The sequence below is a fragment of the Crocodylus siamensis genome, chromosome 6 (assembly GCF_052110815.1).
Source record: "Crocodylus siamensis isolate JL-2025a chromosome 6, ASM5211081v1, whole genome shotgun sequence".
Taxonomy (NCBI): domain Eukaryota; kingdom Metazoa; phylum Chordata; order Crocodylia; family Crocodylidae; genus Crocodylus; species Crocodylus siamensis.
This window is the reverse complement of record NC_143400.1, coordinates 14,995,172-15,003,314: the sequence shown is the minus strand read 5'-3', so window position 1 is coordinate 15,003,314 and position 8,143 is coordinate 14,995,172.

Below are 8,143 nucleotides of genomic sequence, written 5' to 3'. Positions count from 1 at the left end.
GGCCCCGGCCCCTCTCTGGGAAGCATGAGATGCACAAGCTCCCAAAAAGAGAAGGTCAGGGATGCTTTCAGTGGGGCGGGGGGGGATAAAAGTCCTGCATCTATCAGATAAGAGGGGCGTTGCTATCAAGCCAGAACATGGCATTCTGGGAGCGTGCCAGGTTGACCTGTTTGAAACGCTCTGAATTTTCCTTTCAAAGAGCCTTTGCAAAATAAGCCCGACCGTCCGGCAGCTCTAATGCCGCAGAGAGTTAAAAGAAGGTCGCGCCGGGGACAAAAATGTCTCTGTCTTTATCAGCGATGTGTTTCAGTGACTTCAGAATTCCTCCTTTTATCCCCCACCTCCGCTGCCCACCCCCGAAACACACACACACCCACACAACAGGGCCATTTTCTGCCCACCTTAGAAGAAAAATCTGCAACCCCCCGATTTCCCGAAAAGCGGGAAAAATCCAGCATCTGCTTGATGAAGAGCAACCTCAGCTGAGCCTTTCCCCACCGAGGCGCTTAGAAGTTTGCTAACTCCAGATGTTCCTTTTCAGCTGTTTTTTTTTTTAAATTTGGAAATAACTTATTGCTCCGTGGACGCCATCCAGCTGAACGCAGCAGTGCTGGACTGTTGCTATCCAGTTCCTCCACTGTAAGAGGTTGGGGTGGATCGGGGCAGGGGGTGCATTGATGCCATGCACCGCAGATTTAAACCAAACTACCTAGCAGTAGAAGTGGCATTTCTATTTGGGGAGTCCCGACTTCTGGGCTCGTTGGGCCCTCTCAGCTCTTCATGACGCGTATTAATGACCCTCGCTCTTTTTTAGCTGTCTCAATGCTCCACTAATCAAGCTGTCCGCCCTCCTGCAGTTCTGCCGCCTGTTAGGTGCTCCTGGGAACAGAGCTCTTATTTCGCAGCCCTGCTGCCTGGTTTTTACCTCTAGCTCAAAACACGAACTGAGACGTGAGGACAACATTTCAGCAAAGCTCTGGACGCACTCTCAAGACAGTAAAAAAAAAAAAAAGAAAAGAAAAGAAAAGCTCAATTTTTTTTGAGTCTGAAAGATGCACTTTAAAGTCAAACAGCTACGGGGCTAATGAAACTGTTGAGTATTGTTTTTGCCTCGTTGCTGGGTTTTTTAAACACATGGGGTATGATAGAGCAGATTAATGACCCTTCCAATAAAGAGGCCTGCGAGGTTTTGGGAAGATGTGATATCTTTTACTTGACCAGCTAAATATTTGGAAAAATTGTTCTTTGCAAGCTTTTGGGCACAAACACCCTTTGTCAGGCAGATCCATTTGTTATTGCTTCCATCTTAAACTGCAGACTATAGCCTGAGGCTCCCGGCAAATTAGCAATGCTTCTAGGTTTTTTTGACCTGGAGAAGGATATGTGTTGTGTTATATGCACCACACCATCTGCACCCCTGTTTCAAAATCCTAGCTCTGCCCATAGCTATGCTATTACTCTCTACCAGTGGAGCTGGGCTGATCTCCATGGCGGCAGATGACAGGACAAGGAGCAATGGGCTCCAGTTGCAGACAGGGAAGTTGAGGTTGGATCTTAGGGAAAACTTTCTCACCCAGAGGGCGGTGAAGCACTGGAACAGGCTCCCAGAGAAGTGGTGAGGTCTCCATCCTCGGACGATATTAAGACCCCACTAGACAAAGCCTTGGCTGGGATGATGCAGTCGGGGCTGGTCCTGCTTGCAGCAGGGGCCTGGACTAGATGTGACCTCCTGAGATCCCTTTCAGCCCTCATTTTTGATGATTTTGTGATCTCTGAAATGATGCTTCATTAGAAAGATGCAACTACGTCATTGTTAATTAACTGTGCTGTCATTACACAGTTACTACACTGGTACAGAATCATACAGTCATAGAAAATGAGGGCTGGAAGGGACCCCAGGAGGTCACATCTACTCCAACCCCCTGCTCTAAGCAGGACCAGCCCCAACTGCATCATCCTGCCAAGGCTTTGTCAAGCAGGCCTTAAACACCCCCCAGGATGGAGACTTCACCACCTCCCTGGGTGACCTGTTCCAGTGCTTTACTGTCCTCCCCATTAGAGAGTTTTTCCTAATATCCAACCTTGACTCCCCTTCCTGCAACTGGAGCCCGTTGCTCCTCGTCTGTCATCTGCCACCGCTGGGAACAGTCCAGCTCCATCTGGTGACGTCAGCAGCAAGGGTGGGGCAGGTGGTGAGCGGCGAATCTCAGGGTCGGCACGTGGCCCCCCTACGCGTCACCTATGATGATTACCGTGTTCTCTGCTATTACCACCCAATTCCTATGGCATATGATGCTATTACTCTACCATTATTATAACACATTCAACTATTACGATTCGTCTTATGCTTACTCTGGTCTGCCACGTTTTTTCCCTATTAGCTTGATCTGAGCCTAAAAGGCCATGCTTTGCATCACTCCATCTCTATATCAGTTGGCATAATGAGTGCTGCCTTGAGAGCCTTTCAGGGGTGTTAGCACTGTTAGGTGTGCAAACCCAACTTATAAAATAAGCCCAGGGATTGCAAACGGGAATCCAGGGTGGCACAAACATCTGCTCTCTGAGCTCTTTGCAACAGAAGAATCACACTATTATTTTTCTGCCATCAAAAAACAAGTGAAAACTAAGCTGGTGTTTTCCAAGTGGGGGCTGGAGTCTATCCAGGGGGGTCTTGGGTCTAAAAAGGTTGAGAACTACTGGCCGGCCAATGCTGCCATTATAATGATTGTATAGAGCTACGGTGATCTATAGATATAACAACTAGAGATCACCATAGCTCTGTACAGTCATTACAATTTTCTGTCCAAATATTATCCTGCATAACGATATTATTACTAGGATTACCCCCCAATTCTGTAGTATATTAAGCCATTACTTTATTTCTATGCTGTTGTGAGAGCATGCCACGCAGTTATTATACCACGTGCAGCTCTTGATGCTAGAGTATCGCAGGGCAGTGCCCGACTGTACAGAGGGCAAGGAGGGGCCAGCATTTTGGCAGGCGAGCCACAAGTTAGCCCTGCACCCTCCCCGAGGGCCAGTCCAACCCCCTTCCCCTGCTCCATCGGCTGCTCTGCTTTCAGCTCCCAGGCCTGTGCTCCCTGTCCAATTTGCTGCTCTGCTTTCTACTCCCTGCCTTGTGCCCTCTACCTAATCTGCTGCTCTGATTTTTGCTCCCTGGCATGGGCTCCCTGTCTGATCTTTGTTTTCTGCTCCCTACCTGATCAGCTGCTCTGCTTTCTGCTCCCTGCCCTATCTGGCACTGTGTTGCCTGCACAGAGGCTTCCCAGGCCACTCGTGGTAGGTGGCCCCCTCTGCTATGGAGCACTGCAGGATCGCAGTGCAGGTCTCACGGTGCCGGGTGCTGTACATAAGAGTGACGCAGAATCCAAAGGACGGCCAGAGCTGGCCCGCAACCCCCAGCACTAATTAGTCCTGTGCCAGCCGGTGTTTACACCTCCGGGGCCTGCAGGGGTCCTGCCCCAGCCACAAATGAGTCCTGACAGGACTGACAGCCGGGAGCCGCGGGGCGGGGGCCGAGCCCCGCACTGCAACGTGCGGCTGTGGGCACCTGGCACGGGATGCCCCGGGCCCAGCCTGCTCCATAGGGGCTGGGAGTCTGCCAGGGCCTGGCCTGGGGACCAGGTTGGAGCTGCGCTGGGGAAGATGTGGGCAAAGGCAGAGGCATGGAAATACCACACAGCCAGAGGGATATGGGATCCAGGAGTCCTGACTGCCAGCCCCACAATCGCTTCCCCGTCCCCCTGATACCCTCAAAATCTCTGTATTTCATGTACTGGTGGTGAACTCACGCACACGTGCACAGATGTGCAGACACAGAGTCCGGGGGACAGGTGGGAGGGGGGCAGGGGTCCCAGCCCCCTCCTCTCCCTGCAGCCCCGGCCCTGTGTGTTTTGGCCCCAGCTCGAGGCGTCCCGGAGCCCGGGGCTGCAGGAGGCTCCAGCACAAGGCGCGCTCTGTTCCCAGCCCTGCACAAACACAGGCCGGCCAAGCCGGAGGAAACAGCCCTGGCCAGCCCAGGGCGGCCAGGAAAGCAACAGGGCTTGGGGGTGTGTGGATCAGGACGCCTGGCTCTCCCGCCTGGCTCTTCTCCCCCTGCCTCAGTTTCCCTGCTCTCCCAGGCCTCTATGCTAGGAGCAAAGAGGTCCCTCACACCGAGAGAGGGGCGTCTGCTACCATAATTCTCCAAAATGGCAATAAACCATGCAGCTGGTTTGCCAAAGCCACCCCCACGTGCTCTGGCACTTCCAGCCCGCTGTAGTCACTGGGGGTCTTCCCAACCAGGGAATCCCCAGCCTGGCGGCACCACCCCACACTGCTTCCCGAGCTTGGACCCCCTCGGATTTGCAGCCTGCCCCTTGTGCCCCCTTTGTGCCAGGCATGTGGAGGGGTCATGATGCTGGCAAAGCCGGGGGCTCTTTCGATGGGAGGATGGGGCAGGGGTAGGGCCAACCCCTCTGCTCCAGTCCCCACTGCCGGGGTCCTCAGGTCCTGGGGAACAGGCCCAGCCCCTTGCACACCTGCTACCCCCCAAGCACACACAGAAACACACACAGATATGCACCAATACAGAGACACACAGAAATGCAAGGACACAGAGACACATGCACAGCCAGACACGCACAGAGACAGACACATGCAGACATGCACAGACATGGGCACAGAGACACACATATGGGCACACACAGTCATGCACAGACACAGGCACAGAGACACACATGCACAGGCACACACAGACATGCAGAGGCACGCACAGAGACCCAGACACGCAGATGCTCACAGACACGTACACACATATGCACAGATGCACATACATGTGCACATACACCCCCCGCCCCTTCCAGAGCCAGGCCCCGGCACTGCCCATGTGCTGACAGTGGGGACACTGTGATGCTTCAAGGGGCTCCCCCACAATGACCCCCCCAGGCAGCAGGGTCCCTGCAGGGTTGGGGGCCGTGCCGGGCTGAGCCCCCGGCGGTGAAGGACTCCAGCTGCACCCAGCAGCCGCCGGCTCCTGCATTCCTGGCCCCGGATCAAAGTGCGATAAGCTGCGCAGCACAGAAATCCCCTTCTCCCGGCCGCCCTGAGTCACCCGCTCCAGCTTCCTCTGGTCTGGTTGGGGCAGGAAGCAGGGGGGCCTGACATGCTAATATTAGCCCCCACGTGGGGCCTTAGCAGCAGCCCCAGGATGCTTTCCTTCTCCCTGCCCGCCCTGGGATGCTCCCACCCAAGTGGGCAGGGATGGGGCAGGTAGGGAGTCGGTCACTGCAGGCAGGCTGGGCTAGTGGTTAGAGCAGTGCACAGGTCTGATCCTGGCTATGGGGTCACCAGAGGGGGAAGAGGGTCTACCCTATACTGTGCCTCAGTTTCCCCTCCCAACCCTGGCCCAAGCATGGGGGGGTGGGTCTAAGTGTCTGCAGCAGATCTCATAGGTCGAGCGAGACGAGGGATGCTGGGAGCTTACTCACTCCCCATCCCAGTCACTAGCCAGCCCCGATGCCGACCCCCCTCCTCCACCATGGGGATGCCCATGACCCAGGTTGGATTTGAACCTGGGACTCCAGAGCTCTGCCTCTTGCCACACACAGGGCAGTGGGCAGCAAACCACTCTCTGCCTCAGTTTTTCCCATCCATGCAATGGGCACACCACCACCCCTCTTCCCCTGGGGGCAACTACAGAAGCTACATGGGAGCAGACAACCCCCGCCCAATGCCCAGCTCTGGTGCAGGAGGGGTTGGGATCCATTGCCCCAGGGACCCCCGAGGCTGAGGGGGAGGGTCCTGGGGCCCTGAGGAAGCCACCTCTGTCTGCTGGGTCCTTAGCAGCTCCTATGCGCCCCTCCCTTCTTCCCAGCATGCCGCGGGGCGAGAGCCGCACCATCCCAGAATCACTTGCAGCTGGCGATGGCGAAAACGGGGCATGGGGGAGCCAGCCCTGTGCTGGGGAGGGGGAGGTGACACCCACTGACCTCCCTTTGTCTAATGCTTTTAATTGCTCTGGGATATTTTTAGCCACTGGGTTAATTAGTGGCTTTGACTTGACGAGGGTGCTGGGATGGCGGGGGGGCAGCTGGCAGGGCCAGTAGCTTGTGGTGCCTGGTCCCTGCCCCGGCTGGCAAACAGGTCATGAGGGTCTGGCTAGGGGGAGGTTGATGCTAATCACCAGTAACGAGGCCCACAGCTCCGTTGAATCCTGGGCTGGGGACAAGAACCAGCATCTGGGTCCAGCTGCCCCTGCTCCCTCCAGTGCAGGGGCAGGACCCAAGCGTCTTGGCCCCAGCACCCTCCTCTGACATTTTCCTGCCTTATGCCAACTGCTGGTGCCTCCCAGGGTGGCTGCTGAGGCCTCTTGGAGCCCCCTGGGCTTAAATCCAGCCGTGCTGGGGTCCCCAGTCTCCCCCAAGGGTGCAGAGGTGCCCCCACGCTCAGTAACTCCATCCCTTTTATGCTCCCTCCTTTCCCCCACCATACACTAGAGCCGGGGGAGGGGAAAAGCCCCCCCTCCGCACCGTGCCAGGCTCCCTGCAGGGGCTGGCCTTGCTTAGTGCCCGGCGGCCATGGGGACTAAGCAGGACTTTGGGGGGCACCGCCGGGCAGAGCTGATCAGCTTGGGCTACGCTGATGCTTTCCTCTGCAGCCTCCCATGTGGCTACAGAGCCGAGCGCCCTCTCCTAGGACCCCTCGGGTGGGGAGGAAAAGAGCCCAGGCCTCCGGCTCCAGCTGCCTGCGTGGCCTCTCGCAGCAGGGGACAGAGCCCAGGAGCCCGGGCCTCCATTCGACTGCCAGCTCTGGGGACAGCCCCCTTGCAAACTTGTCCCCAGTGGGCCCAGCTGCCCCTACCCCTATTCATGTCCCTCTGCGAGCTGCTGGCAGCCTGGGAACGTTCCTGGGAAGGTCGGCAAAGCCCTTGGCGCTCCCTTCCCGGGTATCAGCCAAAGCTGCCGTGGATTAGAGGGCCCCGCTCAGGAATTTCTGTACGGGAAGAGGGGCCCCCGGCCCCAGACAAAGCTCTTGCACAGGGATGTCCTCATCAGTCTGGAGGGACCATGGGAGATTCCTGCCCGGTTTCTCCCCGGGGGACCATAGGGCTCTCAGCTGGGGCCACAGCTTCCACTGCGGCTCGTACAGAGGACTCCCCTTCGATGACCCCACTGGGAAGTATCGGTGTGCTCTGCATTGCTGGCCCTGTGCCTCAGTTTTCCTGGCTATGGCATAGAGCCAGCAATACCCATCTCCTGTAGGGCAGGGGTTGAGCACCCCCCATCCCCATCGATCTCGAGGCCAGTGCCCTGCAGTGCTAGTGCAGAGCAGCCTCCCTTCCTGGTGGGTTGATCCCCAAGGATTTTGGCCTGTGTCAAATGGACCTCGTTCCCATCCCAATATTTGGTAACCAGGCCCCAGAGCCCCATCCCCACCCTGCAGGCTCCTATTACCCAGCTGCTGTTAGGGATCAGGGGGCTGGGGGCTTCCAGAGGGACCAGAGACAGTTCCTGGTGCAAGGCAACCACAGGAGGGTTATTTCCCTCTCCCCTAGAGGCAGTGATGTGACCAAGGGCACCTGGCACATCAGTGGCAGAGGCAGGGCCACATACCACTGTCTCCTGGGGTCCTGCCAGGACCTGGAGCAGAGCTTCCCCCCACCCCGCCCAGTCCCATCTGTCAGCACTGGGTGGGAGTCACTGGGGGCCGCGGCACGGGAAGCATCACCTCTGACCTGCCTCCCGCCGACGCATTTAGCCAGCACCTGGCGCCGAACAGGGTTGGGCCCTTTGGAAACCCTGTAAACACAAATAAAGCTCCACCCGGCCAGGCTTTCCCGAATTAGCTGCAGAGCAATTAACCCTCCATGTGCCCAAGGCAGGGGACACGCAGGGACACGTCCCGTCCCCTCCAGTACCAGCAGCTCCCAGCTGCCTGCTGTGATGCCCGCAGGCCTGGGGTGGGTACATGGGTGACAGGTGGGCCCGGCTGGCTCCTGGCACTGCCTGGCCTGGCTGCAGCCCCTGGGTTGAGGGCAGGCGATGGGGTGGTCCTGATCCATGCAGAACCGGACTGGGGGGGGGCTGGACCCTGGGATCTGGCCGGAGCCAGCCCTGGTCCCAGCTGGACTGGGGGAACAGGG